Source organism: Phocoena sinus, chromosome 11, assembly GCF_008692025.1.
Source record: "Phocoena sinus isolate mPhoSin1 chromosome 11, mPhoSin1.pri, whole genome shotgun sequence".
Classification (NCBI taxonomy): Eukaryota; Metazoa; Chordata; class Mammalia; order Artiodactyla; family Phocoenidae; genus Phocoena; species Phocoena sinus.
Genome location: NC_045773.1, coordinates 100,909,352 through 100,925,617, shown reverse-complemented (window position 1 = coordinate 100,925,617; position 16,266 = coordinate 100,909,352). Strand labels below are relative to the sequence as shown.

At 43.3% G+C, this 16,266-nt stretch overlaps 1 protein-coding gene across 3 annotated transcripts in view; it reads left to right on the top strand.

The window, feature by feature from the left end:
• CDYL (chromodomain Y like) overlaps nt 1-16,266 on the top strand; it is a 158,002-nt gene that overhangs the window by 55,386 nt on the left and 86,350 nt on the right. Inside the window, exon 1 of one of the 3 annotated variants that reach the window (XM_032649381.1) lies at nt 3,863-3,883. The exons of the other annotated variants lie outside the window; for them this stretch is intronic. The gene's annotated coding sequence lies outside the window, so the exon portion shown is untranslated. Of the gene's footprint in view, nt 1-3,862; nt 3,884-16,266 lie in introns of those variants that run through there. 3 annotated transcript variants of the gene reach the window in all.

Sequence of the window (16,266 nt, the reverse complement as noted above, 5' to 3'; positions counted from 1 at the left end):
GTCCCACTGGTGGTGCTGAGCTGCACGGCGTGGCTTGTGGTGTCTTCGCTGTGAAGGGATGATGCATTCCCCTCTCTAGGGAACCTGGCGGGCGACACGGCACACGCGGAAATCCTGTTTCCATGTTTCAACGTGAGAATTCAACGTTCACTGATGGTCCTTGCTGAATCTTCAGTGGGCGTTGCAATACGATGATTTTTCTGTCACTTCTTCCACATTTAGTAAGTTGAATTATTTTGTAAAGAAGAGCTTGCTCTCATCAACTGGGGTGAACTACAGTTCCTCCTGGAAAGGCAGGGCTTAATTCTTCGCAGCAATTTTCAAAGTTTAGGTTTGGTGTAAAAGTTACTTTCCTTGATGACAAGTGAGGGTTTTATATGTTTTTGTGTGCATCGTTGTGGGCTTTTGATTTCTGACTGAATGATTCCAAGGCAGTCATTCTTTTTGTTTGGATTGTTCAATTTTTAGCCAGTGGGAACATTTCTTGTGGGTTCCTTTGTTCTTTTGACATCTGCCCACACCCCTTCATTTGAGTTCTTTGCATTTTGGCTCAGTGAGGTGGCCCAGGCCCACCCTGTCCTTCCCCGTATAACTGACAGCAGTACTACGTGTAGACGAGCATCACTGCGCCCTTACTGTCAGATGCCGCTTCATACTTTAAAAGTGTTACCACATCCAAACTTCATCCAGCCCCGAGGATGGGTACTTTCATTTTCATCTGTGGAATGAGCACCAAAGCTCAGAGAGGTTAAGAGACGGTAACGTGCCTTCTCCAGAGCCCCTGGTACATGACAGAGCCTGTGTCGGAATCCAGGCTTCCAGCTCTGGAGTGCGTTTTACTAATCGAGTCGGTCGGTGTGCCCATCCCACCCATAGTACCAGGGATGGCTCTGCAGTGTCCCTTGAGCCGGGTTTCTGATCAGCTGACCACCTCCTTGCTCCAGGCCCTTCTACACTGCTGCGTTGACTCTGCCTCCTGCCTTTCTCTTTCCAGGATCTGTGTTCCTGCCTGAGGGATCTTTCCTAAATAAGAGAGGGAGAGGGGAGAGGGAGGGGGAGAGAGAAGAAGAGGTAAATACCACTGTTGCTACAGGGTGAAGTCCAGCCCCTTGTGCATGTCATGCTGGCCCTTCAAGGTTTGTCCCACGAGCCAGCCCTCGGCCTCCCCCGACCCCAGTTCTGTGGGTGCAGAACCGAACAGCTAGCAGTGCTCAGAGCCCCCGTGTGACACTCACTCGCGTGCCTTGTTTCTGTTCCCTAGAATCCCCCTCCCACTTTTGTTTTTATTTTTTTAAACTCTGCACAGATGGGCATCTCCTGGGACTGGTTCCTGGTTTCCGGTGCAAGGTGTCCCTGACCCCTGAAGTATCCCCCAGACTGAAGCCCATCTCTGTGGCCCAGTTCTTCCAACCAGCAAATAAGGTGTTATTCACCCCCAGCACCGGTGCTCAGCACATAAGGCCCTCGACACACACGTGAGCACGCTAATCTCTGGTTCTCCTCACTGGGACGGTCGCTTGGGCTCTGATTCAATTCAGGTGATGGCCATCCTGCAGGGCATAGCTCAGGGCTCATCTTCAAGCCAGTTTTCTTTGTCATCCCAGTTTTCCTAAAAAGTCGGCATCCCCGGTTCCCTCATCCTATTTATGTGATTTTATATAGCTTTGCTGCTTGTATATCTACTCCACCAGATCTCATAGTTTTAACTCGAAGGTTCTTCCTGGTACAAAGAGCTGCGCACCCCGTAGGCCCCTAATGAATTGTTTCAGCTGGTGAAGTTGGGTGAGGGGGCCCTTGGCTGGGAGTTGCCCGCACGTGCTCTCATCTTAGAAGCATTGATGGAGGCGGAATAAGTCCGCCACGTCTTCCGATGTGGTCAGTGTTGTCTAACGGTGAGCGGCTAAGCACCGGGGCTAAAAGGCTGGATAGTCTCGTGGCCGGCTGTGAGTAGAAAGAGGTTCCAGGACCGGCAGGTGGCAGCTTGTCCCCTGTAGCATTTACGCACTTAAGTTCTGCGCCGTCGGCGACCGCACCAGGCGGACTGCCAACACCCCTTCCCTTCCCCCCAGCCCCAGTCCGCATGTCCTCTGGGTGTCGGGAGCAGGGAGGGATGTAAGCCTGAAGCTCCCCTACACGGACTTACGTTTGGCCCATACTCTTGGTCACTTGTCTTAAGAGCTAGCGGAGATTAAGGGAAGGGTAAGTTCAGTGAGGCCCTTGGTAATGGACAGGAACTTGACCAGACCTGGTGGCAACCATAAAATCCATAGAGAGGGTAAATGGGAGCTTATTGACCAAATACTGGAATTCTAGACCTAGTCTGTGTCCAGGCAAGGTTGGTTTAAGATTAAATGAAAGAAAGTAATTATTTCATGGATATGAAGCTTAGGATTTTGGATTAACTACATAGATCGAAAAATGGTTTATATAAATTAATTGATTTGTAATGGATTCTCAAGAAAGTACCACTGAAAGCCCAATATCGAACCCTTTGATGTAAAGTAAAAGAGAATTGACTTTTTTCTCTATCAGTGCCCTCTTATGTCAGCAGTTTTTAACCTATTTAAGCCATGGATCCCTTCTGGAATCTACCAAAAAGCCATGGACTCTCCACCGAGAAAATTATACACGTGTGCCCCCAGAATTTCTCCACAGAGCTTTTTTTCCCTTGGGGCAGGGGGAGGGCCAGGGAAGTCACAGAGCCTCCTGAAAGCTCTTTGTGGACCCTTTTTCTCAAAGGTTTTCTTGACCACAACCCAGAGTTAGTAGAAATATATTTTACGTTACAACCTACTTCCACATATTTAAGTATATAAAACATAAAGTTTCAAAGAACGTTAACCCTACTATAGGCAACACCCTCTGTTCTGTTTTATTTTATAGAAGGTCATCTAGCGGAATTGACTATGACACAGTAATGAGTCTCCACCTGCAATTAAAAAAATATAACTCCCAGCGTGCAGAGCTGCCAAGATTTAGAACGCTTGCTTTATCGTGGTCAGGTTCAATATTGGAGTGTGTGCTGTTCATGGTTGGTTTTTTTTTTTTTCTGCGGTACGCGGACCTCTCACTGCTGTGGCCTCTCCCGTTGCAGCGCATGGGCTCCGGATGCGCAGGCTCAGCGGCCACGGCTCACGGGCCCAGCCGCTCCGCGGCATGTGGGATCTTCCCGGACCGGGGCACGAACCCGCGTCCCATGCATCGGCAGGCGGACTCTCAACCACTGCGCCACCAGGGAAGCCCCATCTTGACCATTTTTAAGCGTACGGTTCAGTGACCTTAAGTACGTTCCCGTTGTTATGCGGCCATCGCTACCATCCATCTCCAGAACTTGAGAAAAGTAAAATTTTATACTCAACAAGAAACATCCTTCTCCCCAGTGGTATCTAAGAAGTATTCAGATTTATCATGGTAAAATTTTGTATGTATAAAGTAGTTACACATATATGAATCTAGATACTTAATTTAAAAGCTGTTGTAAATCTTGCTCCAGGGGAGGACTTATTTACTTGGGCTAAAGATGCTTGAAAAATAGGTCCAGTGGACTTTTAACTTTTTCTGGTCCCCACCCTTCTCTGCTAACTCTCCCTTTAGCAAACTTAGACCTTCTATGCAGCATTGTTGGCCCTTGAAGTTCCTTTAAAATAGGGCAGCACGTTCGGACATTTTTTGTTGCCCATTTGATATGGATGCGTGCTCTCGAAGTGTCATGATTGGTAAATCCTGGGGGCTGACTTGTGTGCCAGATTTCACTTATTTATTGATTCCTTCTATCCATTTCAGTAAAATCTGTCATTGGATTCAAGAATTTTCTTTCTTGCCATTTGCTTCTCAGAAAGTCCTGTTGAATTGAGGTTGTTCCGAGCCCTTCCTCTGACTTCAAGTAAGTCTGAGTTGCTGCTTCCCCTTGAACTTGAATCTCTCTGAAGAGAGTCAGTTGGCTTCTGTCGATACTTCTCATCATGCCTGTTTAAAAGAGAGCCCACCTGTCCGGTGAAGCAGTGTGATCCAAAGATGTGGATTTGTATCCATCCACTCCAGAGCTTTGTCCACTTCCCGAATCATCTCGTCCCGACTACTTTCGTGCATTTTGCACTAGGTCAAGGTTCCTTGCATCTTTCACTGCTCTTCCTGACCGTCTAAATTGTGCTGATTTTTAGTTCAAAAATTTCAACTGGGACCCTCCTTCACTGTCTTTGCTGACTCCTGTTATCTCAAAATAAGCTTCTTGTCCAAAGTGAGACTTTATTCTTCCCTCAGATAGAAATAGCTTTGATTTTTGTATTTAAGAAAACCACGCTTGGGACTTCCCTGGTGGCGCAGTGGATAAGACTCCGAGCTCCCAATGCAGGGGATCCCTGGTCAGGGAACTAGATCCCACATGCATGCCGCAACTAAGAGTTCTCATGCCACAACTAAGGAGCTGGCGAGCCACAACTAAGGAGCCCACATGCTGTAACTAGGGAGCCAGCAAGCTGCAGCTAAGGCCCAGTGCAACCAAATAAAATAAAATAAATAAACAGAAAAAGAAAAACCATGCTTACATAGGAAATTCAAGCAGTGAGTAAGTTACATTGAGGATGGGAAACTCAAATAAAACCTGAGTCAGACCCAAACCACTGTTTGTTTCATCGATCCTTCTTCCCTATTATCTCCTTTTGTATGTAATAATGGCTAATATAAGTCTAGGCACCAACATGCTTCATACCCACGCACATCAGTTCCCTCTCTCAGCGACCCTTGGGGGCAGGTGCCACTGTTGCCAGCTACCCTGCTGAGCCTGAGGACCGAGTAGGCCGCCAAGACCACCTGGAGCCCAAGGGGTGCACGCCACCATCTGTAGACCACCCCCCTTGTTGGAGTGTGTAAACACGCATGTTTTTCTGTGACCTGCCTTTTTTTATTTTGTTTTAAATTCAAGGATATGCTGTAATTCTCTCAGCGTTTATATATAGACTTAAGTCAGCATGAAGGTGGGGAGTTTAGACTGGCTGCCTGGGTTTGAATTAGGACTGCTCACTGCCTCTGTAAAAAGGGGTAATAGATACGATTTATCCTGCAGCATTTTGGAACAATTAAATGAGTTAATACGGGTAAAGAACTTAATTTAAGCCATTGCCAAAGAAGCACTGGGTACATGCTGATTACCAACTACATATTAATAGTGTGTTACGTGTCAATTACTTGCTGTCCTTAGACCCTTCTGGGCATATTCCCGAGTCATCATTTGTTACATGACCTTCAGAGCAGTCCTCCAGTTAGAGTCCATTTGTACACACTTTACTGATAATGTTGTTTCCTTAAGGGTGGTTTGTGGTAAGGTTTTTGTTTGGTTTGATGGCTGTGTAGTGTCTTGTTATACTTTTAATGGTGTCCATTTCATGACCTCTGCAGTGAGTCTCACAATAGACAGTGTGTTCTGTGGAACAAACTTTTTTTTTTTTAATTGAAGTATTGTTGATTTACAATGTTAGTTACAGGTGTACAGCAAAGTGAGTCAGTTATACATACATATATTTTTTCAGATTCCTTTCCATTAAAGGTTACTACAAGACATTAAATATGGTTCCCTGTGCTATACAGTAGGTCCCTGTTGAGTATTTTATGTACAATAGTGTGTATCTGTTAATCCCAAAGTCCTAATTTACCCTGCCCCCTCCCCTCCCCTCTGGTACCCGTAATTTTGTTTTCTGTGTCTGTGAGTCTGTTTCTGGAGCAAACCGATTCCCTTTTATAATATCAGAGTGATTCTCTTGCAGATGTGAGCTCAGTCCTGTGAGCTGAGTGCTTCCACTTTAGTCTTTCCCAGGTTCTGGTCCCCTTGGGTCCCTGGCCGTCGTGTATTGCAGGTCTGCAGTGCTCTGGGCGCCTTGCTCGCTGTAGGCTGCTCTTGGTTTACCCTTCTCAACCCCTCAGGTGCGTTGCAGATGAGGACACAGGTGGGGTCACGTACCTGCCACCGTCCCTGGCAGAGCCGGTGCTGGTCGCCAGAGCTCTCCTGCCCCTTTACCACACTCATGCTTCCTGGAAGGGGAGCTTGATTTAATGGTGGCTGCCTGTTCTGGGATTATTACAAAAAGGACATTTTTACTGTGGATGTCGCTATCAGATAATAAGGTTATTTTGATTAGCGCTGGTTCTGCAAACTTGCATTTTAGGGCCTCTCCGCCTTGTTCAGGAGAGAGTTTTGTTAGCTGCCCCCCAGTTACAGAGCTTTTAAAACGTAAGTTTGCCGAATAAGAGTAACTGACAACACCACTCCTTCCGGGTCCGGCTTCCCTGTTCCTCTCAACACCGCACACTGACTGTGGGTAGCAGACAAGTTCTGGACGGCCAGCTCAGGGCCAGGCTGACGTGAGAACTTCTGTGGACACAGGTATAATTTATAAGAAGCTTCATAAACAAGTTCACGCTTCCTGTTGCTTCTTCTTTTGGACCACAGCTTTCGTGTGTGATGGCTTACGATTTTCATCGCCTCTCTTGACCTCCCTCTTCCGCCCCCCCGTTCCCCCCAGTGCTATGTTGGGGCCTATGTTAGTGGCTCACGATACTGTAGCATGCAGGTGTTAGCACATGGGTCCTGAGTTTCCAGCTAGGAGCTTGTTACCGAGAATCAGAATAGTAGAGAGAGGGGGATTGATTCATTAACAGCAGTTTTTTGTTTCTCTGATGCAGAGGATCTAAAAATATAAAACAATTTAAAACATACAAGTACTATTGGAAGATGCAGCGCTATTAGTAAAATGTTCTGGGAGCACGTGCGTATTCTTTCTAGTTCTGTTTACCGCTTGTCCAGTGATACTTTCATGGGCATCCTCAAGGTGTGCATTGGGCCTGAGAGGCACAGAGGTGCACATGGCGCTGGCCTAGTTGTCTCAGGGCCAGGCTGTGCTGGGGGGAGGAGGTGGCCCCGGAACTCCCTATTGAGGGTTGGTGTGTGGCCCAGCCCTAGGTGGTTTTTGTGGTCACCCGTGTAACTGAGCTGGGGCTTGGCTGTGTTTGAGCTCTTCTCCCCTACTTCAGATTCCTTTGAGGACCAGTGCATCAGGCCTAGCTCTTCTCGAGTCATGGGAGGAGACTTGGAGGGTAGGAAGTGGAAACCTACACCTTAAGACATAGCCCATGCTTTGTGTAATGTGATGTCTAAAGATATGTTTTCATTAGTAGACCTACTGCTATATTATGTTGAAGGTATTTTAAATTTTATAGGGGTGCTTCTTGAAAACTTGGTGTCCTCGAAAACTAAGTTGGGTTTGATCTGCTGAGCACAGAGTGGCCCCCTGGTGCTGATTCACCCCCAAGCAGCTCTACTTCTGTACTTGAAAACCTTTAAGCACCTGGGTTGCAAGGCCCTGTGAATCTGGTTATCTTGGCCGTCTCCTTCAAATCCAGCAGCCAACACAAAGTATATATTCCCCGTTAAATCACAACAGCATTCTTAGAAATTCATAGCCCTGGTAATAAACAAGAAAGTAACCAGAAGCAAGAAAGGATCAGAGTGCTGGATAGCCAGCCCTCAGTGAGGCACAGAGGTGCACATGGGGCTGGCCTGGTGTAGTTGTCTCAGGACCAGGCTAGTGCTGGGGAGGAGGTGGCCCCAGAACTCCTTATTGAGGGTTGGTGTGTCGCCAGCCCTCAGTGAGTTACCAAGCAGGTCTGTGTGTGTGCCTGGTCTTTTGTTGTTTTAGCATCTCATGTTTATTTTAATTTTTTTTTTTTTTGGCCGTGTTGGGTCTTGGTTGCCGTGCACGGGCTTTCTCTAGTTGCGGTGAGCAGGTGCTTCTCACTGCGGTGGCTTCTCTTGTTGCGGAGCACGGGCTCTAGGCGCGCGGGCTTCAGTAGTTGTGGCTTGCGGGCTCTGGAGCGCAGGCTCAGTAGTTGTGGTGCAGGGGCTTCGTTGCTCCGCGATATGTGGGATCTTCCCGCACCAGGGCTTGAACCCATGTCCCCTGCCTTGGCAGGCAGACTCTCAACCACTGCGCCACCAGGGAAGCCCAACATCTCGTGTTAAACAAACAAAGCAGTACAGGGTGAAAAGTAGAAAGTCCCCCTTCTCTGTAATTACATCTGATCCACTGGTACAGTCCACATGTACTAGCTTTGAAAGAAATGTTAAGTGTTGATGTTTTGGGGCTTTTGAGGAGGAGTTGACTCTGATTTTGATTTAAGCCTATGCAGCAGGCCTTAAGCCCGTCCATGAATAAGACACCAGCTCCTCCTGGTGATGGCTCACCCTAATTATTTTACTCTATAGCCACATAAACATAAAACCCACAGTAAGGGCTTCCCTGGTGGCACAGTGGTTGAGAGTCCGCCTGCCGATGCAGGGGACACGGGTTCGTGCCCCGGTCCGGGAGGATCCCACGTGCCGCGGAGCGGCCGGGCCGGTGAGCCATGGCCACTGAGCCTGCGCGTCCGGAGCCTGTGCTCCGCAACGGGAAAGGCCACAGCAGTGAGAGGCCCGCGTACCGCAAAAAGGAAAAAAAAAAAACAAAAACACAGTAAATAATAAGTGTTATATCCATTAAAACAGTATGCCGTGCAACAAAGTCAGCTTAGAGCTGTAAACACGGTCTAATGAACAAGGATCCCAAAGTGTCTCCTACCCTGCCCCCCAGGCTTTCTGTTAATACATTGGAGTGTCTGCCATCCGGCAGCACGCTCTGTCTGCAGGGTTTTCCCTTCAGGACAGTTGTTTAATGTGCTCATCCTTAGTTTATAATTCCTAGACCATTTCATCAGTGATAGCTTCAAAGAGAAATTCTGCAGCAGTAATTCTTGAGATCATCTGTGGCAGCACTCTGGTTTGACTTGGTGCTAAAGACCTGGCAGCTCCTCCCAGCTCATCAGCAGCTGATAGCTTGAGCATGAGATCTTTTCAGATGGACTGCTTTATTAAGAACATCTTCCCCTACTTCTTGGCAAAAATAGGAAAAGCAGAGACAAGCGCTTCCTCGTTGTTTTTGAATTAGGAAACGTCACTCAGCTAGCTTCACACTCGCCAAGATGAGCTTCCCAGAGGACGTAGCAGCACCGGGCATGGCTCGATGTTCCTTTTAGTGGCAACTTCCACAGGTGAGCCCGGCTTTCGTGATGCAAGTGGTATTTCCCACGGGTGTGAGGTTAAGTAGAGCCGATCCCAGAAAGCCGTTTTGTGTCACAAACCCGTGAATTAGTCAGGAGAATAGTATGCTTTTGCAAGTTGTTATGGGTATGTAAAACAAATGTTTAATGCAGAAGCTGATCTCAGACTGACTTGGTTTCTGATGTCTGTGTTGGGACATTGCCTCATGTGGGCCCCCAAGGCTTTGTCTCCTGCCGGAGAAGGTCCAACTTAAGTCAGAAGATAGAACAGAGAGACTGGAGAAAGGAGTATTGGAAAAGCTAATGGCTAGAAAGTATCATTATTGATTTTTAAAAAGTCCCCAGATCGAAGCTCACTAAAACCTGAGCGAAACTGAGTCCAGACCTAGAAATAAACTGTGGAACAGTGAAGGCCAAGGAGAAGGTCTTAAAAGCACAGTGGGACAAAGACAGGTGACCTAAGACAGCCCCGTGGTGACACCGACAGCTGGCTCTGGCAGTGTCGCTGAAGGCAGGAAGACGGGGCTGAGGAAATAGCTGCCAACCTCGAATCTCTCCTAACGCGAGACCGCATTCAAGAGACGAAGCGAAATGGCCGCTTTCAGACAGACGGGAGCTGAGATGCTTACCAATGGGAGACTGTTGCTAAGGGCCATCAAAAGGAGCTCTTCAAGGCTTCCCTGGTGGCGCAGTGGATGAGAGTCCGCCTGCCGATGCAGGGGACGCGGGTTCGTGCCCCGGTCCGGGAAGATCCCACATGCCGCGGAGCGGCTGGGCCCGTGAGCCATGGCCGCTGAGCTTGCGCGTCCGGAGCCTGTGCTCCGCAACGGGAGAGGCCACAACAGTGAGAGGCCCGCGTACCGCAAAAAAAAAAAAAAAAAAAAAAAAAAAAGCTCTTCAAAAAGAAGACATTGAACCCAGAAAGACATGAAGTAAAAAAGATTGGTCAGCAAAGAAACTGGAAATGGGTAAACACATGTCCGTTGTATAAAGCAGTAATAGTCACGTTGAGAAATTTGGTCATAATAAATTACATACACCTAACATTCGTAGCAACAACAAGAAGATAGGTGATCAGGAGTAATGTTTTCTTCTGTCCTTTTATTTTTGGCGGGGGAGGAAATCACTTTAGATTTTAATAAAACAGGTAAGCATGTTAAAGCTGTAAGGGTAACCACTAAAATACACAAATTATCAGAAGGGGAAAAGAACAAGCAAGAAAAAGCAAGGGTAAATAGAATGACATGGTCAAAATAAACGTAAATACAAATATATTTGCAATCATGGTAAATTAAAAAAGGATTATGTGTCAGTTAAAAGTCAGAGATTGTCAGATTGAATACATTTATAATTTTAAGGCAAAATATGGTCATTATATAGTGATAAAAAGAACAATTCTCCGTGAAGTTAAAGTAATCTTAAACTTGTTTGCTTTTGGTAACATAGCTTCAAAATATGTAAGACAAAGCTGATGTAATTTCAGGTCTAGAGGCAGTGAGAACTGTTAAATGACTCCTCCGTAAGTAACTAGTAGATTGAACAAAGATAAATTAGAAGGTAAGATTTGCATAGCTAGAGTTTTATCTGAGCCCATGAACTTTAAAAACCCTGCCTTTAATAAGAAGATATGTTCTTCTGAAACATAAGAGGCGTAGTTCAGTACTGCCCACGCTGTAAGCCACAAAGCGGCAAATAACTTGGTGGTGGTGGTGCGTCATTACTATGATCATAACTTATTAAATTAGAAGCTGAACTTCTGATTTTGTGCTTTTTGAAAATTTGAAAATTTTCTAAATAACTTATAGTTTAATGAAGGAATCATAATGGAATTAAGAGAGCGCCTAGAAGTGAATGGTTATCAAAAATTTTGGAACGAGTGAAGGACCCAACGTAGAAGTTAAAAAGCAGCAGAATAAAGTCAAAGAAAAACAAAGAAAAACAAAAAAAAACAATAAAGTCAAAGAAAAAAAAGTTAAAAAGCAGCAGAATAAAGTCAAAGAAAAACAAGGGATGATAAAGACAAGAGTAGAAAGTAATCCCCCCCAGCAAGGATACAAGTCCCAAGGTTAATCCTTTGAAAAGACACAATGTGGCAGAATTTATGAAGAAAGAGAAAAGATGATTAAGACCAATAGCAGCTGGAGTGAACAGGATGGCTTATCTACAGGTACAAAAAGTGTTTTTAAAATAAGAAAACTACAGACAGTTGTGTGTCAACAATTATAGACAGTATGATATTGCTGTTGGGAGCAAATAGAACATAAAAGTGTGAGTCATATGTAGAAACTTGTTCATTGACAATTAAGGTTACAAATTAGTACGGAAACAATTGGCTCTTTAGGTCATGGTGTTAGGATATTTGGTTATCCATGTGAGAAAGAAACAAAATTAAATTCCCTACCACACACTGTACAGAAGTCATTTCCATGTGTAGTAAAAGACTATATGATTTTGGGGAAGGGAATGATTTTTTAAAAGCAAGACATTAGGACCAAAAACCATAAAGAAAAAAAATTGAATTTAGCCAAAGTAACAAGGATATTTGCAGCATTATTGTTTCTAATAGAGAAAAATTGGGAGCAACTCATGTCCCTCAGCATGAGAATGGATAAGTGGATGCATGTATCATTTATGCTGTGGAATATTACATAGCCTTTAAAATGAGTGAGCCAGATCTACATGTATGAAGATGGATTTCTTTCAAAAACATGGATGAAAATTTATAGAGTTTGAAACCATGCAAGATGATACTCTGTGTTACTTAGATATACACACACGTTAAGTAGTACACTTTTTCAAAGACATGTGAGAATGATAAACATCAGATTTGGAGTAGTGGTTACCTCTGAAGACTGGGGGTACTCAGTGGGTTTCAACTGTATCTTACTGCTTTTTTATTTAGAAATACCCAAATCGGTTATGGCAATATGTTGGGGTTGATTAGCTAGGTGGTCAAGCAGAATACAGATAATTCTCTTTTTTTTCCCCTACTTTTTTGTGTAATTGAAATGTTTCTGTTGGGGAGGCCAGAGAAAGCGTTGCTTTCACATGAAGCAAGGACAATCTCTCTGGTAGAAAATACTCCTTATGAAATACAGACTTTAAAACATGATTGAAAAGCAAGCGCTCGGTGTATAAGTCTGTTTGCAACCGGAAAGTTACACGCCAGTACGTCGTTGGTACGAGGGCTAAGGGGTGGATAATGGGAAAGCAGGGTTCCACAGCCAGGAATTGTTCCTGGACATAAGCGAAAATGAAAATACTCGGACTCTCTTTTGGTCCCTTTGAGAATATATCCTCTGTGCTATTAGAGCAAGAGCCAGTCTTACGGTGCTGTTGGCTTTGGTCCTGAAGTTGGCAAACTAAGTATGCAAACTCAGATGAATTCACCTCAAAGAGAAAATTTACGGCTGGTGGATGGACAAGTTCTGAGCCTGTGTCAACATGCTGGTTTTATAAAATCGAATGACGTTATTCCCCGGTTTTACCGCCAGACTTGTGCTTGCGTGCTTTATGCTTATCTTCTGAGTGACCCTAACTGTTGGTACTGCTGTGGGGCGTTCTTCTGCCCCAGAGTGTCACTTGTGGATCTGATCCGTGAGAAGACATCTGGAGACAAAGGGTCTGAAGAAACGTTTAAGGACGCAGAGCACCATGGCTTACTCTTCCAGAATCAGTAGCCCTGCACTTAGCAACTAGTCACACATTTCAAGCAGCACCGTAACCCCACACCACACTGTATGTGCATATAAAGTATATATCACCTTAATCCCCAGCCTTAAACTCTCCTCTCCCAGTGCCTACCCTGTGGGGACACACCCTGAGTACCAGTTGTCTCCCCAACCAGGCATGTCAGGACCCACCACTTCACAGATCTACCCAGTTCCTGCAAACAGAAGCCCACGGGCCCTATTTATTTAGAGCTTTAATTTCATCCAGTAACATTTTGAAGTTTTCAGTGTAAAACTCTTGAACTTCTTTCATTAAGTTGATTCCCAAGTACGTTATTCTTTTTGATATGTTGAATGGAATTGCTTTCTTATTTCTTATTTTCACTTTTGGATTAACCATTGCCCTTATATAGAAATACAAGATTTTTATATGTTGGTCTTGTATCTTTCAAGCTAGCTAAACCCACCTATTAGTTCTCACAGTTATTTTGTAGATTCCGTAGTTTTTCCCTGCATCATATCATTTGCAAATAAAGACAGTTTTTCTTTCTTTCCGATCTATATGTGTTTGCCTTTCGGGGCTATGTAGAACCTATAGTGTGATGGTCAGTAGGGATGCTGAGAACTAACATCTTGCTTATAGTTTCTAGGATATTTAGGGGAATGTCTTCAGCCTTTCACATTAAGTGTGATAGTAGCTGTAGGGTTTTGTAGATTTCCTTATCCAGTTGAGAAAGTTTCTATTTCTAGTTTAAGAGTTTTGGTCATAAATGTATATTTTGTCAAATGCTTTATCTGTGACCATCAAGATGATCGTGTAGCTTTTAGTCTATATTAATAAGGTGTTACATTAATTGATTTTCAGATGTGAAACTGACCTTGCATTTTTGGGAGAGATCCTACTTGGACATGGGGTATAATCCTATTTACATGTTGGTGAATTTGGCTTGGGATTTTTGTGTCTGTGCTTATGGGAAATATTGTTCTGTAGGGCTTTTTTAAATTTGCTTTTGTTTTTAGGATGTCCTTGTTTGGCTTTGCTGTCAGAGTAATACTGGCCTCACAGAATGATCTGAGAAGTGGTCTTTCCTAGTCTCTGACAGTGTTTGTATAGTACTGTTTTTTTCTTAAGTATTTTGTACATTTCATGAGTGAAGCCATCTGAGCCTGTACTTTTCTTTGTGGGAGGACTTTAAATGACCAAGTGTATTTGTTTACTTGTAAATCTGTATAGATTTTCCATTTCTTCTGGGGTCCATTGTGATAACTGATATTTTCCTAGGCATGTCTCCATTTCATCAGAGTTGCCTAATTTGTTAGCATAGGGCTGTTCATGTTACCTACCCTTTCCTTGTCCTTTACATTTCTGCCACGTGGATAGCGATGTCCCCCTTTGATTTCTGTTGTTGATAATTTGTGTGCTCTCTCTTCTTTTTGTGGTCAGGCTAGCTAACGGTTTATCAGGTTTGTTGATCTTTTCAAAGAACCAACTTTTGGTTTTATTATTTTTCTGGGTGGTTTTGTTGTTTTGCTGTTGCATTGATTTCTGCTCAGATCTTCATTACTTACTACCTTCTGCTTGCTTTGGGCTTAATTTGCTCTTATGTTCTTGTTTCCCAAGGTGGAAAGCTTAGATTATTGATTTTTTTTTTAACTTCTTCTTTTCTGAATACGTGTTTAATGCTATAAAATTTCCTCTAAGCACTACTTCAACTGCGTCCCATAAATTTTGATACGTTTTCATTTACTTCCAAATGCTTTCTAATTTCTCCTGTACTTTTTCTCTTTGACCAGTGGGAAATATTTAACTTTTTTTTTTTTTTTTTTTTTTTTTTGGTCAAACCACACGGCATGCCGAACTTCCCTGATCAGGGATCGAGCCCATGCCCCCTGCAGTGGAAGCGTGGAGTCTTAACCACTGGACTGCCAGGGAATTCCAGTGGGAAATATTTAGAAGTGTGTTGTTTAATGGCAAGTTTTGGAAATTTTTCAAAATTGTTGGTTTCTAATTTAATTCCTTGTGGTCATTGAACAAGTTTTCTCTTTGTCTTCAGGTTTTGATAGTTTGACTATGATGAGTCTAGGTCAGGATCTCTTTGTATGTCTTGAATCCTTTCAAATTAACTGAAACTTGTTTTATGGCCTAGAATATGGTCTGTGGTGGTAAATGTTTTGTGTACACTTGAAAAGAATGTGTATTCTGCTGTTACAGGATGGAGTGTTCTGTAAATGTCAGGGAGGGTGAGTTGGATGATAGCAATCAAGTTTTCTATATCATTGCTCATTTTCTGTTTTATTCTATCAGTTATTGATAGTATTATTTTGAAATCTTCAACTGTAAATGCAGGCTTGTCTATTTCACCTTTCATTTCTGTCAGGTTTTGCTTCATATATTGGGACTCTTTTAGGTATACGCATACATTTATAGTCATTGTATCTTCCTGAAATATTGACCTTTTTATCATTATGGAGTGTTCCTCTCTGTCTCTAATAATATTTCTTGGCTGAAAGTCTGTTTTGTCTAATATGAATATAGTCACTCTCAGGTGGTTACTCTGGGCATGGTATATCTTTTCTGTCCTTCTACTCTTATCCTATTTGTGTCTTTGAATCTAAACTTGAGTCTCTTGTAGAGCATATGGCTGCTTTGTTAAATCTGTTCTGCCATTCTCTGCTCTTTGTTGGGAGTATCTAGTTCTTTCATTTCTCATGTAATTATTGGAATCGTTTTGCTTTGTCAGTTTGCTAGTTTTCCGTTTATCTCATTGTTTCTGTTCTTGTTTCTTCTTTCCTGCTTTCTTTTATGTTAAACATTTTTTGCCTTTATCATATCAATTTCTGTGATTTTTTTAAATGATATATTTGAATTATTTTCTTAGTGATTGCTCTAAGGATTATGATAGGCATTTTAATTTTTCACAATGTACTTCAGGTTAATATTACCTTAATTCAAGTCAATGTATCACCTTTACTCCAGTATATCTCTCTTTTCTCCCCCTTCCTTTGTGATATAGTTATACACATTATATCTAAATTGTCAAGCATGTACAGTGCTATAATTTTTGCTGTGTATAATCTTGTTTCATTTAAGAAATTGAGAAGGAAAAAGAAACAATATTCAACCAGTCTTTATGTGTACCCACATATTCACTGCCCCCACTGCTCTTCCTTTCTTCCCCTGCTTTTGCATTACTGCCTGGAATCATTTTCTTTTAACTTGAGAACTTCCTTTGGTGTTTTTTATCGGGCAGCTTTGCTGGCCATGTGTTTTCTCAGTATCATTTATTTGGGAATGTTTTTATTTTGCCTTCATTTTTAAAGGATAGTTTAGCTGGAGATAGAATTCTTGGTTGGTTTTCTTTCAGTGCTTTGAATATGTCATTCTCCTGCTTTTTACTTTCCATTGTTTCTGACGAAAAGGCAACCATTAATTGTATTGTTGTTCCCCTGTATATGTTAACTTGTTATTTTTCTACTGGTTTCAAGATTTTCTCTGTCTTTAGCTTCCAAA